We start from the raw sequence: 21,148 nt of genomic DNA on the forward strand, positions 1-21,148 counted from the left end.
TTTAGTAGAGAGGAGGGTTTCACCGTGTTGGCCAGACTGGTCTCAAACTCCTAACCTCAAATTATCCACCCAACTTGGCCTCCAAAAGCTCTGGGATTATAGCATGAGCTACTGTGCCTGGCCGAGGCAAGAGTTTTAATAGCTCTTTTGGCTCTAACAGATCATTGAGGCAGTGATCTGGTGCCAGCGGGTGCTAATACTTCAATAACACAATCAGTTGCAAAGTAAAAGTCACTGATTGTGGCCAGGCATGGTGGCTCACACATGTAATCTCAGCACTTTGGGAGGCCGAGTAGGGTGTATCACCTGAGGTAAAGAGTTTGGGACCAGTCTGGCCAATATGGTGAAACCCTGTTTCTACTTAAAAAAAAAAAAGTTAACCTGGTGTGGTGGGGGCACCTGTAATCCTAGCTACTTGAGAGGCTGAGGCAGAATAATTGCTTGAACTTAGGAGGCAGAGGTTGCAGTGAGCTGAGATCTCACCATCACACTCCAGCCTGGAAAACAAGAGCGGAACTCCATCTAAAAACTTTTTTAAATTAAAAAAAAGAGTCACTGATTGTAACTGATATTTATCCTGTGCAAAAGCCTTCCCCCTACAGGGGTAGACAAGGAGAGGAGCCACCAGTCCTGCCTTTCAGGACAGGACTGTGGCCTGTAGATGTTTTCTCACTGTCAGATCCATTAGAGTCAGCCTCAGTTGCAGAGAGCCTCATCATCAGTAGCCACAACCTTTCGGGGCAGCCCACGCTCCAGGGTGGTAACTGAGCAAGGCAGGTGCGTAAAGACACCCCTAGTGGGCAATCCTCAACCGAAACCCCCCTGTTCTGTCGGCCAAGGCTTTGTCGGGCCTGGAGTGCAGGATTGTCTTCTCTCTCTGCCTAGCCTGCTGCCCGCTCCTTCCTTTCCCTGGCATTGATCCTCAATCTTGCACTCCAAGACTCTGTGTCAGTCTTTGTTGCTAGAGAACTGGATGGACGCCATCCTGTTAGTTCATAACCTTCATGACTGTATCATGAAATAAGAATTATTATCACCATCTAATAGATGAAGAAACTGAGGCTCAGAGTGGCAAAATGCCTTAAGTGAGAGGTTAAGCATCTTGGAGGTAGGACATTGTAGAACTGGGATTGGAATTTAGCTTCCGTTAGGTCTGTTTCCTCCATATTCCACTCTCCTGAGCAGCCTTTTACATTCCTCAGTGATTTTGCTTCTGAATTTTCCGCAGCCTTGGCATTCACAGATACATTCATGTAGGATCAGGTGTGCTGGTGAACAGGGAGTGGGCACTAAATTGTACAAAAAGAGAGCATTTAACATCATTAATAATGGGAAATTCTGCTTTTTATTGAGCACTTACTAAGTGACATGGAACTTGCATATATAATTTTTTTGTTGTTTTTTTGAGACAGAGTCTTGTTCTGTCGCCCAGGATGGAGTGCAATGGAGTGATCTCAGCTCACTGCAAACTCTGTCTCCTGGGTTCAAGCAACTCTCCTGCCTCAGCCTCCCGAGTAACTTGGATTACAGGCTCCCACCACCACATCCAGCTAATTCTTGTATTTTTAGTAGAGATGGGGTTTCACCATGTTGGCCAGGCTGGTCTTGAACTCCTGACCTCAGGTGTTCCACCCATCTTGACCTCCCAAAATGCTAGGATTACAGGGGTGAGCCGCTGTGCCCGGCTACTGCATATATAATCTTAAATAACAACAATAATAGCTGACATATGGTGATGTGGACTAGGAACTGAGCACTGTGTGATGGGGCAGTGCTATTAACATTCCCACTAATGAAGGCACCAAAGAACTGTGAGTCATTTGTCTGAGGTCTCCAGCTTCTAAGAGTCAAGCTAAGACCATCTACTGCAGACCTGGCGTGTCCACTTGACCGTACAGCTTTGCCATTAAGCCTACAGGTGGCCATTCACATCCCCATTCTGTAAGGAGAGTACCTGAGGCTCAGAGTGGTGGGTACGCTGACCCGAAAACTTAGCTGGTGGGAGCAGAGCCATATTCCAGCCCAAATCTGCCCAACTTTAAAATCAACATCCTGTTTATCACTCGGTGTTGCCTCTCTATGGAGGAGCAAGAGATACAACATTTGTTGTCCCAAGGCAGATTTTGCCTTTAGATCAAGTCCAGTGCTGGCAGATTACAAGGAGAAGGCATGGCCTTGTTGGAAGAGGAGGAGATTCTGGGGGAAAGGCAGATGCCATGAGAAACGCCTGGAGTCTGCAGGAAAAATTTGGGGTACATTCGATTTAACCAGCATTTATTGGGTGCTGACTGCTGTAGGTGAACAACTCCACATTCATAACTCTCTGCAGACTTTTCTGTCAAGGTCTGGAGTCGGCCCACATATCCACCCAACCTCCCTACTGGACGCTTCACCCTCATTCAGCTATTCATTCAACAGGTATTTATATTGTGCATACCATAGTCAGTGTCATGTGCTCAGGAGTTGAGGGTGAACAAGGCACTCTTCTTGCTTGGCAAAAAGTGCAGTAGGGAAGCCAGATGTGTAAACAGGCAGTCACAGCCACCTACGCTCCCTCCGTGCAGAAGGAAATGAGCACGTCTGTCTTACTAGGACGGTGCTCTTCTCTCTGGGCTATGAAACACATTCCAGGTAATGAGAGAAGAAACACACATACACAAATCAGATTCCTCATTAACTGCACTTGGTCTTTTATTTCTCATTCACTGCAGTGCAGTGGTGATCTGGTCATCTCCAGCACATGTGCTGGGTTTCCACATGTGCCCCACACAGTGTCACAGAACCCTGAAGGCTGGCTCCATGACATATGGTATCATCCTGCTATTGGAAACAGGCCCTACCAGCCATCCAGGTGCCCACATTTAGGTGCTTCATCCTCTCCGTCCTCTCCCTCCTCCATACCCACACCTCTTGCTGGCTCCAGTGACGGTGTGACCAGCTCCCGGGTATCCTTACTCCTCTCTCCCTTCACAGTCGCATCTCAGGTGTTTTCAAGAAATGCCGATTGAAACCCTGCAAATCCACGATCTCTTTGTTCCGTCTCTGTTCCTTGATACTTACCTTCTCCTGGATGGGCTTCCTCACTGGTCTTCCTGCCCAAGTTTCTACCCCCTTCCCTCTACCCTTTACACCAGTCATCTACAACATGCTGACAAATCTCAGCATGTCACTTCCAGGCTCAGCATGCTTTTGTGTCTCACTGGTAGCTTGGCATTACAGCTTCCCATGTTCTGGGCCTGGTTCTCTCTATTCTTCCCCCACCCGCCTTATGAAATGCACCAACATCTCACGTCGTGGTATCTTTGCACGTCATATTTCTTCCAAACTTACCCCAGACCTCAGCTCTGATGCACTCTCTCTAGATATGCTCAAGCCCCTCTTCAGTATCCCTAGCCCAAATGCTCCCCTCCATTGTTAACACTTGTTATGGGGGCTGTGAACAGGTTGGCCTCCCAATCTGGAGGGTGTGAGCCCTCTGAGGATAGGGACCATGTCTTCTGCAACACTGCAAAGCCTTCATGAATGAATGAATGGGTCTAACGCTCTAGCTGGCTCTACAGTGAGTTAAGGCTCCTAAATATTTTGTCCTTATGCCTGCGCCAGCCCCAACCACGAGATCTTATCTGGAAGTCTGCCTCTGTTGCTGTGTCAATCTTCCAGCGTGACGTGAACCTTGGGGACCTGCTGGTAATCATTTGCAGCAGCCGAAAGTGCTCTTTAGAGAATGAGTCATTTGGTCCTTGCATGCACAGGCTGGTGACCCACAGAGAGTTTGTCTACAGACACCTTTGTGGGCAGCCGTTCGATTTCCTGAGCCTGAGGAGGCCTTTATTTCAGATTCCAAACTTTATTGCAACTTCTGAGTGACTGCCTTGACCCCGTTGGTAACCTCACAGCACTTACAGTGATTCATCTCTTCAGGAAACTGTGTCTCCGCTGGGTCTGTCCTGGGATACTGGCGCAGGAATAGTGGCTGACAGTGGGATTGGTGAGAGGGAAAAGCGTCTTTGCCTCTTTGCCATTTGCAGTCTCTTGAGCAGTCTGTGAGAAAAATATTTCCTTTGCTGTGGGATTCAGCAACTGCACACCAGGATGAAAAGGTGAGGAGCTGGATTCCGGGTCCAACCCAGCAGATGATTGGAATATCTAAGCTCACTGCAGCTCTCCCACCGCTCCCTTCCAGAAATCCACCCACCAGGTCATTTTGTGATCCCTAATCATCGTCATTCAGATCTATCTACTGGACTTTCCCAAATTTATAGAAGACAGACTGTGTGGTATCCTTTAAGGATGGCTAATTCTGAAGTTGAGCACGCTGTAGTTTTTCATGCTTTTTATTGAAGAATAACATACATACCGATAAGCACGCAAGTCACAAGTGTGCAGCTCACTGCATAGTCTCAAAGGCACACCTGATGCTGCATTCCCACTTCAGCTGCCCAAACTTCACAAGTCACGTGCCCTGCCTGAGCCTCAGTTTCCTCAGTTCTCAAGTGCAGTTAAAAACCTGTCTTTCCTAATCAGGCCCTCACTACAAGTAAATCTGAAATGCTACCCCTTTGCCTGTCTCCTCACTTGGTTTTATTGTTGTTCATAAAGCATATCATCATCTGATGTGTCATTTGTTCTTTGTTTTGATTTGTTTATTTTCTCTCTCCCAATGAGAATGTCAGCTCCCTGAGCAGAAGAAATTGATTTCGCTCACTACTCCATCCCTGAAGCCATATCAGTGCCTGTTCACTAAATGAATACTCACTGGATGAATGCAGACAGTGGTTTTGAGGACAGTTCCAGTGCTTTAAAACTTGGGAAACATCATTAAGATGGTTAGTTAAAAAAAAAAAAAAAAAAACAGAAAATGACAAATGGGTTGCCCAAGCTGTGGAGCAATTGGAACCCTTGTGTATCACTGGTGGGAAGGTAAAATGGAGCGGCTACTATGGAAATAGTATGAATGACAGCTCCTCAGAAAATTAAACCTAGACTTAGCAATGCTCTGGTAACTCCATTTCCAGGTACATACCCCAAAGCATTGAAAGCAGGGTCTTGAACAGATATATATACACCCATGTCCATAGCAGCATTATTCACAATAGCAGAAAGATTGGGACTACCCAAGTGTCCATCGATGTCTAAATAGACCACAAAGCAGGGTCTAAATATACAATGGAATATTATTCAACCTTGAAAATGAACTCAGTTTTTATACATGCTACAAGATGGGCAAACCTTGAGGACCTTATGCTAAGCGAAATGAGCCAGGCACAAAAGGACAAAGACTTTATGACTTCGCGTACCTGAGACTCCTGGAGTATTGAAATTCATAGAGACAGCAGAATAGTGGTTTCCAGGGCAGAGAATGAAGGGATGTTGTTTAAGGGATACAGAGTTTCAGTTGGGGAAGATGAAGGTTCTAGAGATAGGTAGTGGTGATGGTCACACAATAGTGTGAATATATTTAGTGCTGAAGCTTGGACAATGAGTAAGGCCAATGCCTTGGCCTCTAAGGAGCTTCTTATCTGGTGGAGAAGGCAGGTGATTAAAAAAGTAAGCATAATAGGCTGGGCGCAGTGGCTCACGCCTGTAATCCCAGCACTTTGGGAGGCTGAGGCGGGTGAATCACAAGGTCAAGAGATCGAGACCATCCTGGCCAACATGGTGAAACCTCATTTCTACTAAAAATACAAAAGTCAGCTGGGCATAGTGGTGCGTGCCTGTAGTCCCAGCTACGCGGGAGGCTGAGGCAGGAGCTTGAATCCTTGAACCCGGGAGGCAGAGGGTGCAGTGAGCTGAGATCACACCACTGCACTCCAGCCTGGCGACAGAGTGAGACTCTGTCTCAAAAAAAAAAAGTAAGCACAGTAACGTGATGAGAGGCAGGCTTGTGAAGGACAGGCAACACGAGGTGGTCCCATGGACATGAGAGGCTGAGAAGCCGAAAGAGAGTCTAGAGGTGTCCAGAGAAAAGCTTGGCAAGTGGGGTGGAGGTAGGGGTACAGGAGATGATGCAGTGCCCTATGGGCCAGGCTAAGGAATGCATACTTGATCCTGAAGGCAATAGGACACTGGAGAGTTTCACACTAAAGAATGAATTGAAGTCTTGCTTCGGGTGCCACAAAGAGAGTGGATTGAAGGAGGTGGGAATGTGGGAAGAGTTTGTATTGGGAGCCAGGACGGAATCTGTGTTTATCTCCAACACTCCTCCTCGTCTGCTTTCTACTATCCACAAGAGTTTCTAGAATGTCAGGGGTTAAACTTATTTCCCCACCTATCATGTCACTAATACTCAGGAGTGCTGAGCCCTCACCAGGTGCTTCATGAATCTCATGGGCCAGCCTCAGTCTGACTTAGCATTGAACTTCCTAGAGGACTTGGAGCGACAGAGCGCAGGCCCTGCATGCATTTTGGATGCGTGGCACTGAGCATGCGCTGAGAAGTAGAAGCGAAAGTCTCTGCTGCTGAGTTTTTAAAATAAGCTTGATGGCGGTTGCTGCAGGATTCGAATGTCACAATCGTGGTGAGGGAACTGGGGAAATGAAAGCTAGAAAGGGAGTGTCAACGCTGTTGTAACTTGATTTGGGAGCTGAGACACTGACGATCTGATTTGCATTTTGCAAAATTCTGACAGATCCTCACATGCCCACCCCATTCTCTGCTGGGGTTTATCACATCCATTTCCCCTGGAGTGCTCTATAAAGAATTTGGGTCTAGAAGGCTCCATTTAGAATTCAGTTATTATCGGCATTAAGATCTGGGTTTCAGGAGAACATGAATTGCTCTCTGTTTAGTAACTCAGAGCTGCAAGAGGGAGCTCTCTACTGTTGGATGCTATCACAGACACACCCTTGTGGTGTTGTACCCACCCACCTACAGACCAGTCAAATTGCTGCTAATCACTCGGAACTGAAGAGTCCTTAAGAGGTCACCATCTCACTGCAAGATAGGGAAACTGAGGCCTGGGAAAGGGACGGATAGGCATGAGTCACTGGGAGAGCCAGTTGTTAACTGGGAAAATATTTACTAAGCTCCTATCATGTGCTAGGGCACTTGGGATTTAAGTGACAAGTAAAATACTGGTCTTGTTGACAGCTCATATGCTCCTACTTCTTGTTAAACAAGCCTTGATTTGGATTTAGGTTGGCACTCATTTATATTTTATGGTAAGAAATCTATGCTAATCAACTCCTTATTCTGTTTCAAAACCTATGTTGGGAATTTTGCAACCATTACCTTGTTCAATTTTTGTCAAATAAAGAGATAAATATTTATCATCCACATTCTGGAGATGGGGAAGTCGAGCTCAGAGAAGTACATTGTCTCGCCCAAGGTAGCAGAGCTGGGATTAGAACTTATGTCTGCCTGTCTTCAAACCCTTGATTCTTCATCCTAATCCTATGTTTCTGGCCAGTGGATCTTCATATCCTTAGGCTAAACCCTCTGGATTTAGCATATTACTTGGCCTCCAAGTGGTGGAAGCCCCAAAACTCTTCATTGACTAGAAACAAGGAGTCCCCAGGTCCTGTGAAAATTATTCTGCAGAAGAAGGAGTTGGGAGCCCCTTTTCCTCTGCTTCCCTTCCATGTGGGCCCCTTAGTTTCAGGAAAAGACAGAGCAGGTATCTGCACCAGGCCAGTTGGCTGCATAACAGCCTGATGCCTACCATTTACTACTCAGTGCAGACACTGTGCTAAGGGGTTTCCACGCACCAACTCTTAAATTCTGACAACACCTCCGTGAGATGGGTTCTGTCATTCTCCCTGTTTTGAAATGGAGAAAACTGAGGCACAGAGAGGTAGTTCCATTTTCAAGGTCACAGGCAAGGAGAGGCAGGATTGGAGGATTCTCATTCTGTCTGAGTCTAGATTTCAGGCTCCTTATAATTACTTTGTATGCTTAAGAAATGCTTGTTGACTGAGTGGTTGAAATTAATTTTTTCAAATTAGTCTTTCTATGCTCCCACTTCACTGGACTGTGAGCCAACCTAGAGAAGCCAGCACCTAGGAGGTGTACTAGATGAATAAGGCAGCCACCCACAGGGGTTCCAGGGCAGAGAGAGCCATCCCCAAACTGACAACCAGGGTCTGAGGACTCTAGCGCTCCAGGGGGAATGATGCTCTGTGGTTAATTCCAGTCTCACCCAGTTTTTCTCCCCTGCTTCAGTTCTTTGATTTGTAATGGCCTTAGTTAATTCCTTTGCATCGTTCCCTTGGGGTTATGTCACTCCAAGTGAACAAAGCAACTTTTCAAGGACCCTGAAGAAATCAGATAATGCTATAGGCCCTGCAAATTAGAGACCTGGAGAGGAGGTCTCTTATTTGAGGATAATCACCATCCCTTCTCTGTTTGACAACTTATTTCGAGATAATTAGAGCTTCGCTTTCTTTACTGGGATCAACTCTTTCTGTTTTCCCTTGTCCTTGCCCTTCCAGCACTGAGGGGACTCTCATGACAGCCTGCAGTCAGACAGGGGACGTCTATAAATATGTGCTGGGTCACAATCCCTTACCAAGAACTCCCAAAACAACTGCCATGGATACAGCCTTTAAAATTTGGCACAAGTGGCCCAGGTAAAATACAAGTTTAAATCTTTATTCATTCAACACCTTTACTAGGCATGTGTTCAGCATCTTTAACATACACAACTCTAGGTGCTGGGGATATGGGAATAGAAAATGAAGACCAAGACCCTGCCTTGTAGGGCTTACTTTATAGTTGTGAAGACAAAGGACATGAGGAGCTTGACTCACCTAGAGATAAAAGGATTTTAGAAATAAAGAAGTGTGTTCAGAAAGTGAAACTCTAAGAGTTGACTATTATTGCTCCTGGGTACAATAGTAAGAGTACCCATAATAACAAAATCATTATGATAATAACAATACTTATATTTTAAGTAAAAATGAAACGATTTATTATTAGACTAGAATTTGCTGTACAGAAAGTTGATAAGAAGTAAGTGATCAATCTCTAGGACCTGGAATTATTTTGTTAAATAGATCATTGGCATTTGATATCGTTACAGGAAGTTAGAGCACCTGGGGAATGAGGTGTTTCATTGACTCACTTTTCCTCTTGTTTTGTGTAAAATTCACTATTAATAATGCTACTAATAAATGATTATCTATTATCTTTCTAGGCCCCCAGATCGTTGTTCCAAATATTTAATGATTATTTAGTTTAAGTCAATTAACATCTATTTCTATGAAGTCAGGGCTGGGCTGAGAAGCAGGTAAAAAATTGCTCTCTATGAACAAGGAGATTTAGGAAATTGGAATGCCATGTACACATTTGAAAAGATTTTGGAAGTGAGAGTTTTTGTGTGTGTTTAGTTTGTTCTCTTCCTATAATAAATCTTAGTCTTGTCTAGGCTTGTGCTGAATATGTTTAACTATGTGTCCTTCAGTAATGATTGTTTACGTGGTCAAATTTAAATGAATGAAAATACAGTTGCACAATGGGGAAAACCGTCAGAAATTCAACTAGGAATTGACCAGTTTACAATCTTTATTAGGATATTTTAATGTACCTCTCATAGGTGGAGAGATCAAGAAAGAAAGAAATAAAAATGATACAAATGATATTAAAAAGTTGACTAATAGGCACATTCACAGTCTTGATGAGATTTGACATATACTTGACATATATAGGGTCTTGTATTCAATAAATACAATGTGTGTGTATTTCACACTCACATGGAATATTTGCAAATATTTATTGAGTAGACATCAAGCCTACTGGAAGCTTTAACAAATACTGAGGAATCAATATCATAGAGATAACACTTTCTAACTGTAATGTGATAAAATTCAAAGCAAAAAGCAGAAAAATTATATATATGGTATATGCATATTATATAGAGAGACACATACATATGCACACACGACACACATTTAGAAACTAAAAAAAAAAAACCCACTTGTATATAATTAGTCAAAGAAGAAATTATAATGAAAACTACCAAATATTTATAGCAGATAGTGAAAACATTATTACTGAAACACCTAGAGGGAAATTTACAGCCTTAAATACACATATATTAGAAGGCAGGAAGAAGAGTTAATGAGATAATCTTTTAATTCAGAAAGAGGAAAACAAAGCCCATTGGTTTAGGGCTGGAACACACCTGGAATATATATATTTTAAAACTGACTCAGTGGTAGGCAGTCTCACATTTCATTAAACTTACACAAAGGAGGGCTGGGTCTGAAGACAAATTAAAATAGCTCTAAAGAAAATCAAGCCATATAATGTTAAAAAAAAACTTTCATAGTAGAGGGTATAGCAGTTAGCAATTGCTGTATAACAAGTAACCTCAAAATTTAGCAGCTTAAAATAACAAACAGTTAATATCTCCCAGTGTCCAAAGTTCAGGAACTCAGAGTGGCTCAGGATCTCTCATGAGGTTGCAGTGAAGCTGTCAGTCTGGGCTGCCGTCATCTGAAAACTCAACCGAGGCATGGAATTTGCTTCCAAGTTCACTCACATGATTTATTTCAGGCGATGCTGTTGTTCACTGGGTCTTCCTCACTCGCTGCTGGGTGCCTTGTCCTGAGTACCTCTCCATAGGTATGCTTCTCCCAAGTAAGCTGTCTCAGAGACAGAAAGCCAGTCCCCAAGATGGAAGCCACAGTCTTTTATGACTAGTCTCTGAAGTGACATGCCATACTTTTGCCACATGCAGTGGTCACACAGACTGACCATAGCACTATGGGACATGCAAGGGTGGGAATACCAGGAGAAAGAGATCATTGGGGACCATGTGGGAGGATGCCTGCTGCAGAGCAAGTCTCAAAACATGGGCTTTCACTTGGCTGCTAACCCACAGCAGAGAATAGGTGAGAAAAATTAGTTCCACCTGGCCAAAATAATTAGACTTACATTTGGGATTCAAATGATATTGAAATTTGAGGAGAGGTGGTGGATTCGGGATTGGATTTCTTGGCATTTGGATTGGAACTTAGGTGAATTCTTTTATTTTGCTTTCACTATGTACCTTTTAAAATACCAACTTTCCCCCAAAATAATTTTAGTCCACCAAGCCCCTCAACACATTTTGCCAATCCACTTTTCCCATCACTTTGAAGTTGATGTCTCCTCGAAAGGAAATTTGATTTAAATGTTTTTGATTCCTTTACAGAAAAGTATTGAAACTCGAGTTACTAAGAACTATTTGATGGACAGCAAATCCTCCAATTTCATGTGTAAGTTGTGAAGTGGATTTTTCTCAAAAACATAAAATTGTGCTTTGCCAAACAGTCAATAAAATACTGACTCAATGAGGTTAATTTTAACCATCCACAAATCAAAAACCTTTGTTAACTTTATCCCAAACTTTTTTGGTTGATTAAAAATATTGGCTTGATCATTTCCACCCAGTCCTGCATTTAACTGAAGTGTAAATCACTTTCTGTCTCATAGATATTATATATTGGCAAAAGTAAATGCTGAATCAAGATAATTCAATTTCCTTAAATACCTCTCAGTGATTTGAGCTTCTTGTCTCCAGTTTCTTCCTACTATATAATCTGTGATACCCCGGGTGCTGTTGTTATCTCACTGAGACATAGAGCCAATCTCATTTATCCCCCCATTTTATTTTTTTAACTTTATACTGCCTTCTCATTAACCTCAGGCAGGTCTTACCACACATTCGTGACTGTGCACCACATAGTCTCAACCTCTTTTCCTAACTTGTTTTCCTCCCCTCTTACATGGGCTTACCAGTCTACAAGCAAGTTTGCCATTTTCTGAACATGCTGTGCACTTTCACACCCAAATCCTGTGCACATCCTGGGATATCCTCTGCCTACAATGCCCTTCCCTTACCCACTCTCAGGAGTAATCCCATTTCCTCTTCCAGGCACATTTTAAATATTATCTCAGATGCACCTGCTTCTTCAGTACCCAGTAATGCCTCCAATTTGATAGAAAATGCTTTTAAATTTTTTGATCTCAAAAGCAGGTAATTTCACCTTACCATATTCTATAAAATTTTGCATATACCCATATTGCAGCACCTTGCTGACTGCATTGCAACTAACTAGACTGTTGACTAGGGGATGCTAACTGCTTCAACAGATGTAAAATAAGAATGATAGTATCTCCTCCTGAGACTGTTATAAACAATATTGGAGACATTATGTTAACAGTTTCTTTCTGGCACTGAAGGTGTTCTGGGCTTTCTTGTCCCTAAAAAACAGAGCTTCCAGCCTCTTCTTCCTTTAGAGATATTTCTATTCATCCACTCATCCATCCATGCGTCTATCCATCTAACCACTCATTTATCTATCTATCTATACATACATCCACTCACTTGTCTGTTCGATCACCCATCTATCCATCCATTCCTCCGTCCATCCATTCCTCTATACATCATCTGGCATTCAGTGATTGTTTGGTGATGGTGATAATAATGAAACAGAGTAAGACAAAAATTGTTTAGTGTGAGATAAATGATCATTAACCATAGAATGCCAAAACTTACCAGTTGTTGGGTTGGGCTTTTTTTTTTTTTTTTTTTTTCCAGTTTTCTGGGCTGAGGCCAATTTGGGGGCAGGGATTTATTTCAAAAAAATTTTTAAATCTTCCTAAATAAAGATTAGCACAATGTTGTCCACATGATAGGTCCATAGATATATTTACTAAATTAGTTTTAGGTGGAAGTGTGGGTTGAAATATGATCGAGAAATGTTACTGACCCCCTTGAATTAGACTAATGGCATCAGATGGAGCACTTAAGATAGTAGGATTGGAAATCCCTAAAACAGACATAACTAGAACTCACTGGGATAGGACTGATGTTTCTGAATACCTGCCCTACCTTCCTCAAGGAACTGTGGTAACAAGCTGATTCCAAAGTAGCGTAGCTTAGTGGTGCTTCTGTCGTATCTGAATCTGACAGGACCTCACTAAGAACCTTTACAGAAATTGCAGTACACACTCTCACAGTTCTCATGTGTGTCTCCCTCCTATGCTTTTGTTCGTGCTGGTTGTGTGGGTTTATTTTTTTCATTCTAGAATGACTCTTGCTTTCCTTTCTCCTCTGTATCTAGCTCCAGTGTCGACCAGAGTTCTTCAGTAGGGATGTGTGTGAGTATGTGTGGGCACGCGCGCATGTGTTCATGTGCACATGTGCAGAGAGAGAGACAAAGAAAGACGGGGAGAGAAGGAGAAACTCATTTTAAAGATTTGACTCATATGATTACCAGCACTGGTAATTCCAAAATTTGCAGGGCAGTTTGGCAGGCTGCAAACTCAGGGATGAGTTGATGCTGCAGTTTGAGTCCAAAGGCAGGCTGAAAAATTCCTTCTTTCTTGGGGACTACATTCTTTTTTCTCTTAAGACCTTCAACTGATTGGATACAGTCTACCCACACTATAGAGGATAATCTACTTTACTCAAAGTCTACTGATTTAAATGTTAATCTCATCTACAAATGCCCTCAGGAGCATCTAGATTGGTGACCAAATATCTGAATACCATGGCCTTGCCAAATTGACCCATAAAATTAATCATTACAGTTTCCCTCTCCTTATGCTTGATTACTCAATTAAGAGATGACTCTGCCTGGAGACTTTATGACTTCCCAGCTGGGCTTAGGTGGGGCATTCTCTAATTCCCTCTAAAAAATACTTGATATTCAGCTTATTTTTTTGATCATCTGTTTACTCATCTGTTTCTCCCACTAGAGTATAAGCATCTTGAGGGCAAGGATTTCTAATAAATGCTTATTGAAAAAATGCATTTAGGGAGGATATAAATGCAAAAATATGCAGCTCCAGGTCTAAAGCTTTGGGATTTAAAATTTAAAAAGAAGAACTTCTCCCCAAACAAGCCCATCCCATAGGCTGTTTCTGCAAAGTGCCTTTGTCAGTCCTGCCATTGATAGGTGGGGGCTGTGTTCCTTCCTCTTGAGCCTAGGTGGGCTTGTGACTTTCTCAACCAACAGAACATGTGGCTGGAACACTATGTGGGTTTCAAGGCTAGGTATAAAAATGTGACACCCTTCTGTCTTGTTCTCTTGCAGTACTTGCTATTGGAACCCATGCGTGAGAAAGTTAAGCAGCCACAAAGCCAGAGCAGTAACCACCACCAGACAAGGAAGTGAGTGAGTGAGTGAGTCTGCATGTGACCTCAGCCCCCAGTCTCTGACTCATTCTGGCTGACACCCTGGGGAGCAGGAAAGAGCTGGCTTCAGGGAGCCCTACCAAAATTTGCATATTACTACAAGCAAAACGAATGATTGTTGGTGTTGTATATTATTAAGTTTGGGGTGGTTTGTTGCCATCGGTAGATAAGTGGAAGAGAAGGGTCAAAGGGCAAACCTGTAAGGGAGGCAGAAATGCTGGAAGATTCAAAAGGCAGATCTCTAGACTCAGAGAAAAGTTACCAAACCCACGAAGGCCGGAGCACATCTCTCCTCATAGCCTAGCCTGTACTGCTATTGTGCTCACCATGACCTTTGTGTCTCTTTTATGCCAGTAAAATCTTGATTCTTTTGCTTTGTGAAAATATGTCTTCATGTTATGTTGAATATAATCTCATTTTAATCTAAGGGCCCGATGATTTTAAATAAGTAGGTGATGATTTTTTATTTTTCCAGAATAACCTTGAGGCTCGAGAGATAGACAGACAGACGCATTCATACATACATACGTATATACATGCATTCATACAGAGGATGACAGATAGATCCACACCTCTAAGGCTATTTCGCAATATTTTATGGAATGAAGTTTGCATGTGAATGATAGCTTTATTAAGCACTCATTTTCCTTGCAGCAAGCACTGCAATGAAGGCTGTATATGCATCAACAATGAAGGAGGATCATTGTACATCCTCCCCCAAACTATCAGAGTCCTTTTTACAGATGAGGAAATTGAGGGTCAGATTGCTTTGGTCACATGCCCCATAGGTAAACTGAGTGACCCCAAACAGCATGATTCCAGGGCCTACCCTGTTAGCCCCTGCCCTCACTACCTCCAGCTGCAAAGCTCTCTGAACGTTGCCTGGGGCACAGATTTTCAACGAATGCCTCAGTGCGTTCATTCTAAATTACACGAAACAAGCTCCTACAAGCCCCTATATTATTATACCGTATTCAGCCAGATAAGTCCACTGGTCATAAGCTTAAATGGCGTACAAATGTCAAATAACTATAAACATTTATTAAGAAAAAATCAGCTCTACTCTCAGTTTCTGTGCTTATCTCATCACAGACAGTTACAGTTCACTGACGAGCATGAGTTTTGTCTGCTATTTGCACAGTGGTCACCTGATTCATGTCTTTACAGACATTTAGCAATCTCAAAACAAAACAGCAATCATAAAACTACAGCAATAACACCATCGATTACTGCTCTGTTTAGGAAAATAGACCCTTAAGGCAACAGAAATGTATACACAGGCAACAGAAAGTCTGCACGTGTTTGTTTCCATTTCTATTTGTAGTAGAATTCAGGCAAAGTGGATACTCAATTCATGTGTGTGTCAATTACTGACTCTTGTAGAAAAATGATCTTTTGCATTTGAAGGCTCTGAGTGTCTGTGCTGGAGGGAGGTCAGTGAGTAGAGAGCCTGGAGCTTCAGAGAAGGTAAGAGAAGGGCTTTCTTTGTGGATATTTGTAAGGAGACAGCACATCTTGGACACATTAAGAAGTAGCAGGAAAACAAATGGCGTCTTTACTCCGTCTTGATTGGGGGAGGAGGGGACACTAGGGGAGAACTTTCCCTTTTAAATAGAAAGAGAAAGAACTGAATGAAGTGCACGGTCAGCCCCTGAGAACGGTGCACCGTCAATTGAGTGGCATTTTTCACCAAGCTCTGGGACAGACGAGGGCCCAGTGCTAATGCACAGTCCTCTCCTGCTCCCACTCCCGCTTCTAATCAAGGCGATATGAAACAGAGGCCTTCAGAGAACGCACGCCGAAGCGGGCTCCCTGTTCCAGCAACTGTTACAAAGCAGGCCAAAGCCACGTCACGTCCAATTAGTGTCAACAAGGAACATCTGTATTTAGGCACCCACGTTCCTTAATGCAAACATTTTGTAATTACAGCCTCTTGCATACACGGTGTGTTATGAGATGTGGTGTCCCAGTGTGAATCAGTCACATTTTTTCAGAGTCGTCAGCAGACTTGGTCTGGCTGGGATGCCGCTTGCTGACTGCCCATAAGAGCATTTCTCTAAAATATTGAATTAAGCACAGTCCAGCTTTTTCCTCTTATCTATGAAATCTTGTGGTTGGGGCTTGACTGCTTTTATAAAGTGAAATATATAAAATGGATAAAATGCAAATAAAGTTGAGGTTAGAGTGGCATGTTTCTTCTTTCTCTCTCTCGCTTCTTTCTTTCTTTTCTTTTTTTTTTTTTTGAGAAGGACATCTGTTTCCCCCTCTTTCCCCTTTTCCCTGTGGTGTTTTAAGCTGAAATGTAAAGGTTCAATTGTCAGGCACAGTCTGAAGGGCTCCGATTCCGACTACTTTTTCACCCCATCGAGAGAGCTAGTCTGGTTATAAGGACCCAACTGGTCTGGGAGTATTTTCTCATGGATGTTTTTTCCTGGGCAGAGCACTTAGCTTTGGAGTCATGGGAAATCCAATAGCCCTGGGTTCAAAGTTGAAGATACTTTAAAATTCTTATGGGACATTCAGCGAGGCCTCATAGAAATAGAAGCTGCAGATTGGGGCAATGAGGATATTATGAATCCATCAATAAACTTGAAACAGCAATAGTCTGGATAGATTTTTTTTTTAATCCACAAGACACTATGCATAAGGAATTTGAAACTCTCTGCATCGCCATTATGTGGTGACACCTTAGCATGTTCTTGATCCTTGTCTCCTGCCCCTGCCCCCAATTTAGCCATCAGACAGGATCCTAACAACTTATCTCCATGACTGGTCTTCCCCACTCCTCAGACATAATTCCTGCTCTTCCTTTGAGAGAGACCCTAATCCAATCTGGCTGCTAGGAATCCACCCACCCCTACTGGCACAGCCAAGGACTTATTCTCCAGATCTATCCTCATCCCAGGACAGAGAAGAGGTCATGTCAGGGGAGAATAACTGCTGCTGAGATAGCTGAGCTTTTAGTCTAGCCATCCATTTCGTTTAGTCCAGCCTGGGTTGACTTCCCAGGCTCTTGAGTTTTTATAAAGGACAAAAACTCCAGTCAGTCTGGGCATAGTGGCTCAGCACTTTTTGAGGCCAAGGCAGGTGGATCACCTGAGGTCAGGAATTGGAGACTAGCCTGGCCAACATGGTGAAACGCCATCTCTACTAAAAATACAATAAATTAACTGGGTGTGGTGGTAGGTGTCTGTAATCTTGGCTACTTGAGAGGCTGAGACAGGAGAATTGCTTGAACCTGGGAGGCGGAGGTTGCAGTGAGCCAAGATGGCACCATTGTACTCCAGCCTGGGTAAAAAGAGAGAAACTCCATCTAAAAAAAAAGCAAAAACAAAACAAAAAAACTCCAGTTAAACTAATGAAACAACAAAGGGCTTTATGGGCTTACAGAATCCAAGGAGATCCCAGAAGACCAAGTTTCAGTAAGGGAAGGGGACAGATGGACTCAGGACACAGACCCATTTTCTCGTGGGGTCTCATTTCTGTTTTTCTCTATGGGTCAGCTTCATTTTCTTACTATAAATTGGTCTTCCTATTTTTTTTTTTAAGCTTCCAGTCCAGTGAACAGAGTGTAGACGTGTTTTCCTGTGCTCCTTCCTGCTAAGCACAAGTATGAACACTGGAATTGGAATAAGAGATGACTGGATGGTTAATTTTTTGTGTCAACTTGGCTGACCATGGTGCCCAGATATTTGATCAAACATTATTCTAGATATTCCTGTGAGGTTGGTTTTTGGACGAGATTAACATTTAAATGTTTGAACTATGAGTAAAGCTGATTACCCTTCTTGGTATGGATGGGCCTCATCCACTTGGTTTAAGGCCTTAAGAGGACAAAGACTAAGATTTCTGAGCAAGAACTAATTCTGCCAGCAAATTCTCTTTGGTTTGAACTGCAACACTTCCCTGAATCTCCAGCCTGCTAGCCTACCCCATTAGATTTTGGACTCACAAAGCCTGCACAACTGCATGAGCCAATTCCTTAAAATAAATATCTCTGTCTCTGTACACACACACGTGCACACACACACACATGCACCCTGTTGGTTGTGTTTCTCTGGAGAACTCTGAATAATATCACAATCAAAAAAGAACTCCAAAAGGCTGTTCAAAAAAAAGACAAGCTAGTTGGGAGCTCCAAGATGGGAGGAATAGCACAGAAACAGGATATTTGGTGTCCCTCCACTTAACAGAGAGAGGCCACCCAGACCTGACATTTCCCAACCTCAAATCCAACAGTAGAAAGCAGTTAGCTAGGTTTACTCCTACCCTGGATTTAATAGGATCTCCCGTTGAAGACTTCAGGAGAGTTTGACACCACCAGCAGGGACATTGAGAGTTCTGCCAGACACAGTGGCCAAAGGAGACAGACACTCTCCTTCCCTACCAGGCCTGGGACACCCCTTTTCCACTGACAGATACTGAAGAAGATGGGAAGAGCTGATAGGAGAGACCCTATATAGCAGTTATCCTGGCCCAGGAAGCCTCTTTCACCTGGTAGTTCCAAGATTTTCCTTCCCTGCCAAGAAGCACTGGGACAGCGAGGAGGCAGCAGCAGGGTGATCCCACCACACACCTTACCCACCAAAAGCACGCAGGTGGCCCAGGCTGGGGAAACGCTTTCTGTCCCCTTGGGCAGCCCTGGCAGGAACCAGTGAGAGCTCTCCTGGCACCAGATAAACAAAGAAGACAAAAGTAATACTGCAAATGCTCTAAGAATTAAATTGCCATTTGAATCACAGCCCATAATAGTAGGCTAAGACCTACATACTAAACCTAAACAGAGTGATGGCCTGCTAAAAAAACAAAAAAAAGATTTAAGTCTAACCCAGAGCCTTTTAGCATAATACACAAAATATCCAGGCTACAGAAAAAAAAAATAATCAGTTGTCATACTGAGAACCACACAAATAACAAGTTGAATGAGGAAAGACCGAGGCCAATACCAAGATGTTGAAAATATCTGACAAGGAATTTAAAGTAGCTGTCATAAAAATGCTTTAACAATCACAAAATGTCGAAACACATTAAACAAAACAAAACAAAACACAGAAAATCTCAGCAATGAAATAAAAGCTATAAAAAAAAGAACCAAATGGGCCAGGCTCATTGTCTCATGCCTGTAATCCCAGCACTTTGGGAGGCTGAGGAGGTTAGATCACTTGAGGTCAGAAGTTCGAGATCAGCCTGGCAAAAATGGCAAAACCCTGTCTCTACTAAAAATACAAAAATTAGAAAAATTAGCCGGGTGTGGTAGTGTGCACTGTAGTCCCAGCTACTCAGGTGGCTGAGGCAGGAGAATTGCTTGAACCCCAGAGGTAGAAGTTGCAGTGAGCTGAGATTGCACCACCGTACTGCAGCCTGGGCAACAAGAGCAAAATTCTGTCTCAAAAAAAAAAAAAAGAAGAAGAAGAAGAAGAAAAAGAGCCAAATGGAAATTATAGAACGGGAAAATATAATAGCAGAAATAAAAACATGCAGGATGGGCTCAATATTAGAGTGGAGATGACAGAGGATAGAATTGGTAAACTTGAGAACAGAACAATAGAATTCACCCAATTCAAACCAGAGGAAGAAAATAAATTTTTAAAAAATGAACAAAGCCTCAGGACTTGTCAGACAAAAATGAAATAGCTCATATTTATGTTGTCAGAGTCCCAAAGGAAAAAAAAAAGCGGGGGTTAAAAAGTCTTCAAAGAAATTATAGTTGAAAACTCCCCAAACCTATGGAAAGATACAAACCTCCAACTCCAAGAAGCTGAGTAAATCCCCAAATAAAGATTTTTAAACTAAAATAAATCCACACCAGGACACATCTTAATTAGACTTCTGAAAATTAAAAAGAACAACAAAAAAAATAATTTGGAAAGTAACCAGAGATAAATGACACCTTTTATAGCGACACACCAATTGGAATGATAATGGATTTCTCATCTAAAACAAGAGGCCAGAAGGAAGTGGCACAATATTTTTCAAGTACTGAAAGAAAAAATTATCAACCACAAATTCTATATCCTGAAACAATTCTCAAGGAATAAAGGAGAAATAAAATATTCTGAGATGAGAGAAAACTAAAAGAATTTTCTCTAACTCAAAGACTGGCTAAAAGAAATTCTTCAAACAGCTTTGTGCAATGGCAGTATTGTAGCCAACGAGGTTTATCCAAGGTGCAATTATTGCTAATTGAAAACTTGTCCCAATACCCCGCCGTGATGACTTGCAATACAGTCAGCACTGGCAATTTTTGACAGTCTCTACGGAGACTGATTTTTTTTTTTTTTTTTAAAAAAAAGAAGAAATTCTTCAAACAGCAAAGAGAAGATTAAAGGAGGACTCTCAGATCATCAGGACTGAGGACAGCAGGATGGAAGAAGAAACAATGGGAAGACTTTGAGAAATGGGCATATATGATAAGCTATCCTTTCCTCATGCAGTTTATAAATTATGTTTGATGATGATTAAAACAAAAATTATAATACTATCTGATATCAAAAAATATATATTGATAAGTAGGGAAGATAAAGGTCTGGCTATGGTCATTATCCAATCCCTCCCTCTCCAAAATCAAAATGAAAGCAAAATTCTCACACTTCACTTAGAGCGGTAGAATATTGATATTAATAGACTGTTGTAAGTCACATATGTATGTTGTAACACCTAGAGAAACAACTACAAACATCATTCAAAAATACCCCAAAACACTAAAAATAAATCCAGATGGAACCCTAAAGTACATTTAAGTAACCTGCAGGAAGGCAAGAAAAGAGAAATGGGGAAATGAAAAACAGAAGAAGCAAATAGAAAACAAATAATAAAATGACAGAGTCGAAAGCTGGCATATCAATAATTACCTTCCATGTAAACGGTGTAAATACCCAGCCAATGGACAGAGATTGAAAATGTGAATAAAAATTATAACCTGACTGTATGTTCCTTATAGGAGACTCACCTTAAATTCAACAAAGATGGATTAAACACAAAAGGATTGAAACCGGTATACCGTGCAAATTTAATCAATTTGAC

At 42.3% G+C, this 21,148-nt stretch overlaps 1 non-coding gene across 1 annotated transcript; it reads left to right on the forward strand.

The window, feature by feature from the left end:
- The first annotated feature begins 20,247 nt into the window (after positions 1-20,247).
- LOC135275186 (U4 spliceosomal RNA) lies at positions 20,248-20,388 on the forward strand. Its single transcript, XR_010342887.1, has one exon. It is a non-coding gene; the product is annotated as a U4 spliceosomal RNA (small nuclear RNA).
- Positions 20,389-21,148: the final 760 nt, after the last annotated feature.

The sequence above is a fragment of the Aotus nancymaae genome, unplaced genomic scaffold, assembly GCF_030222135.1.
Source record: "Aotus nancymaae isolate 86718 unplaced genomic scaffold, 86718_ANA_hifiasm-v0.15.2.pri h1tg000015l_1, whole genome shotgun sequence".
NCBI lineage: Eukaryota > Metazoa > Chordata > Mammalia > Primates > Aotidae > Aotus > Aotus nancymaae.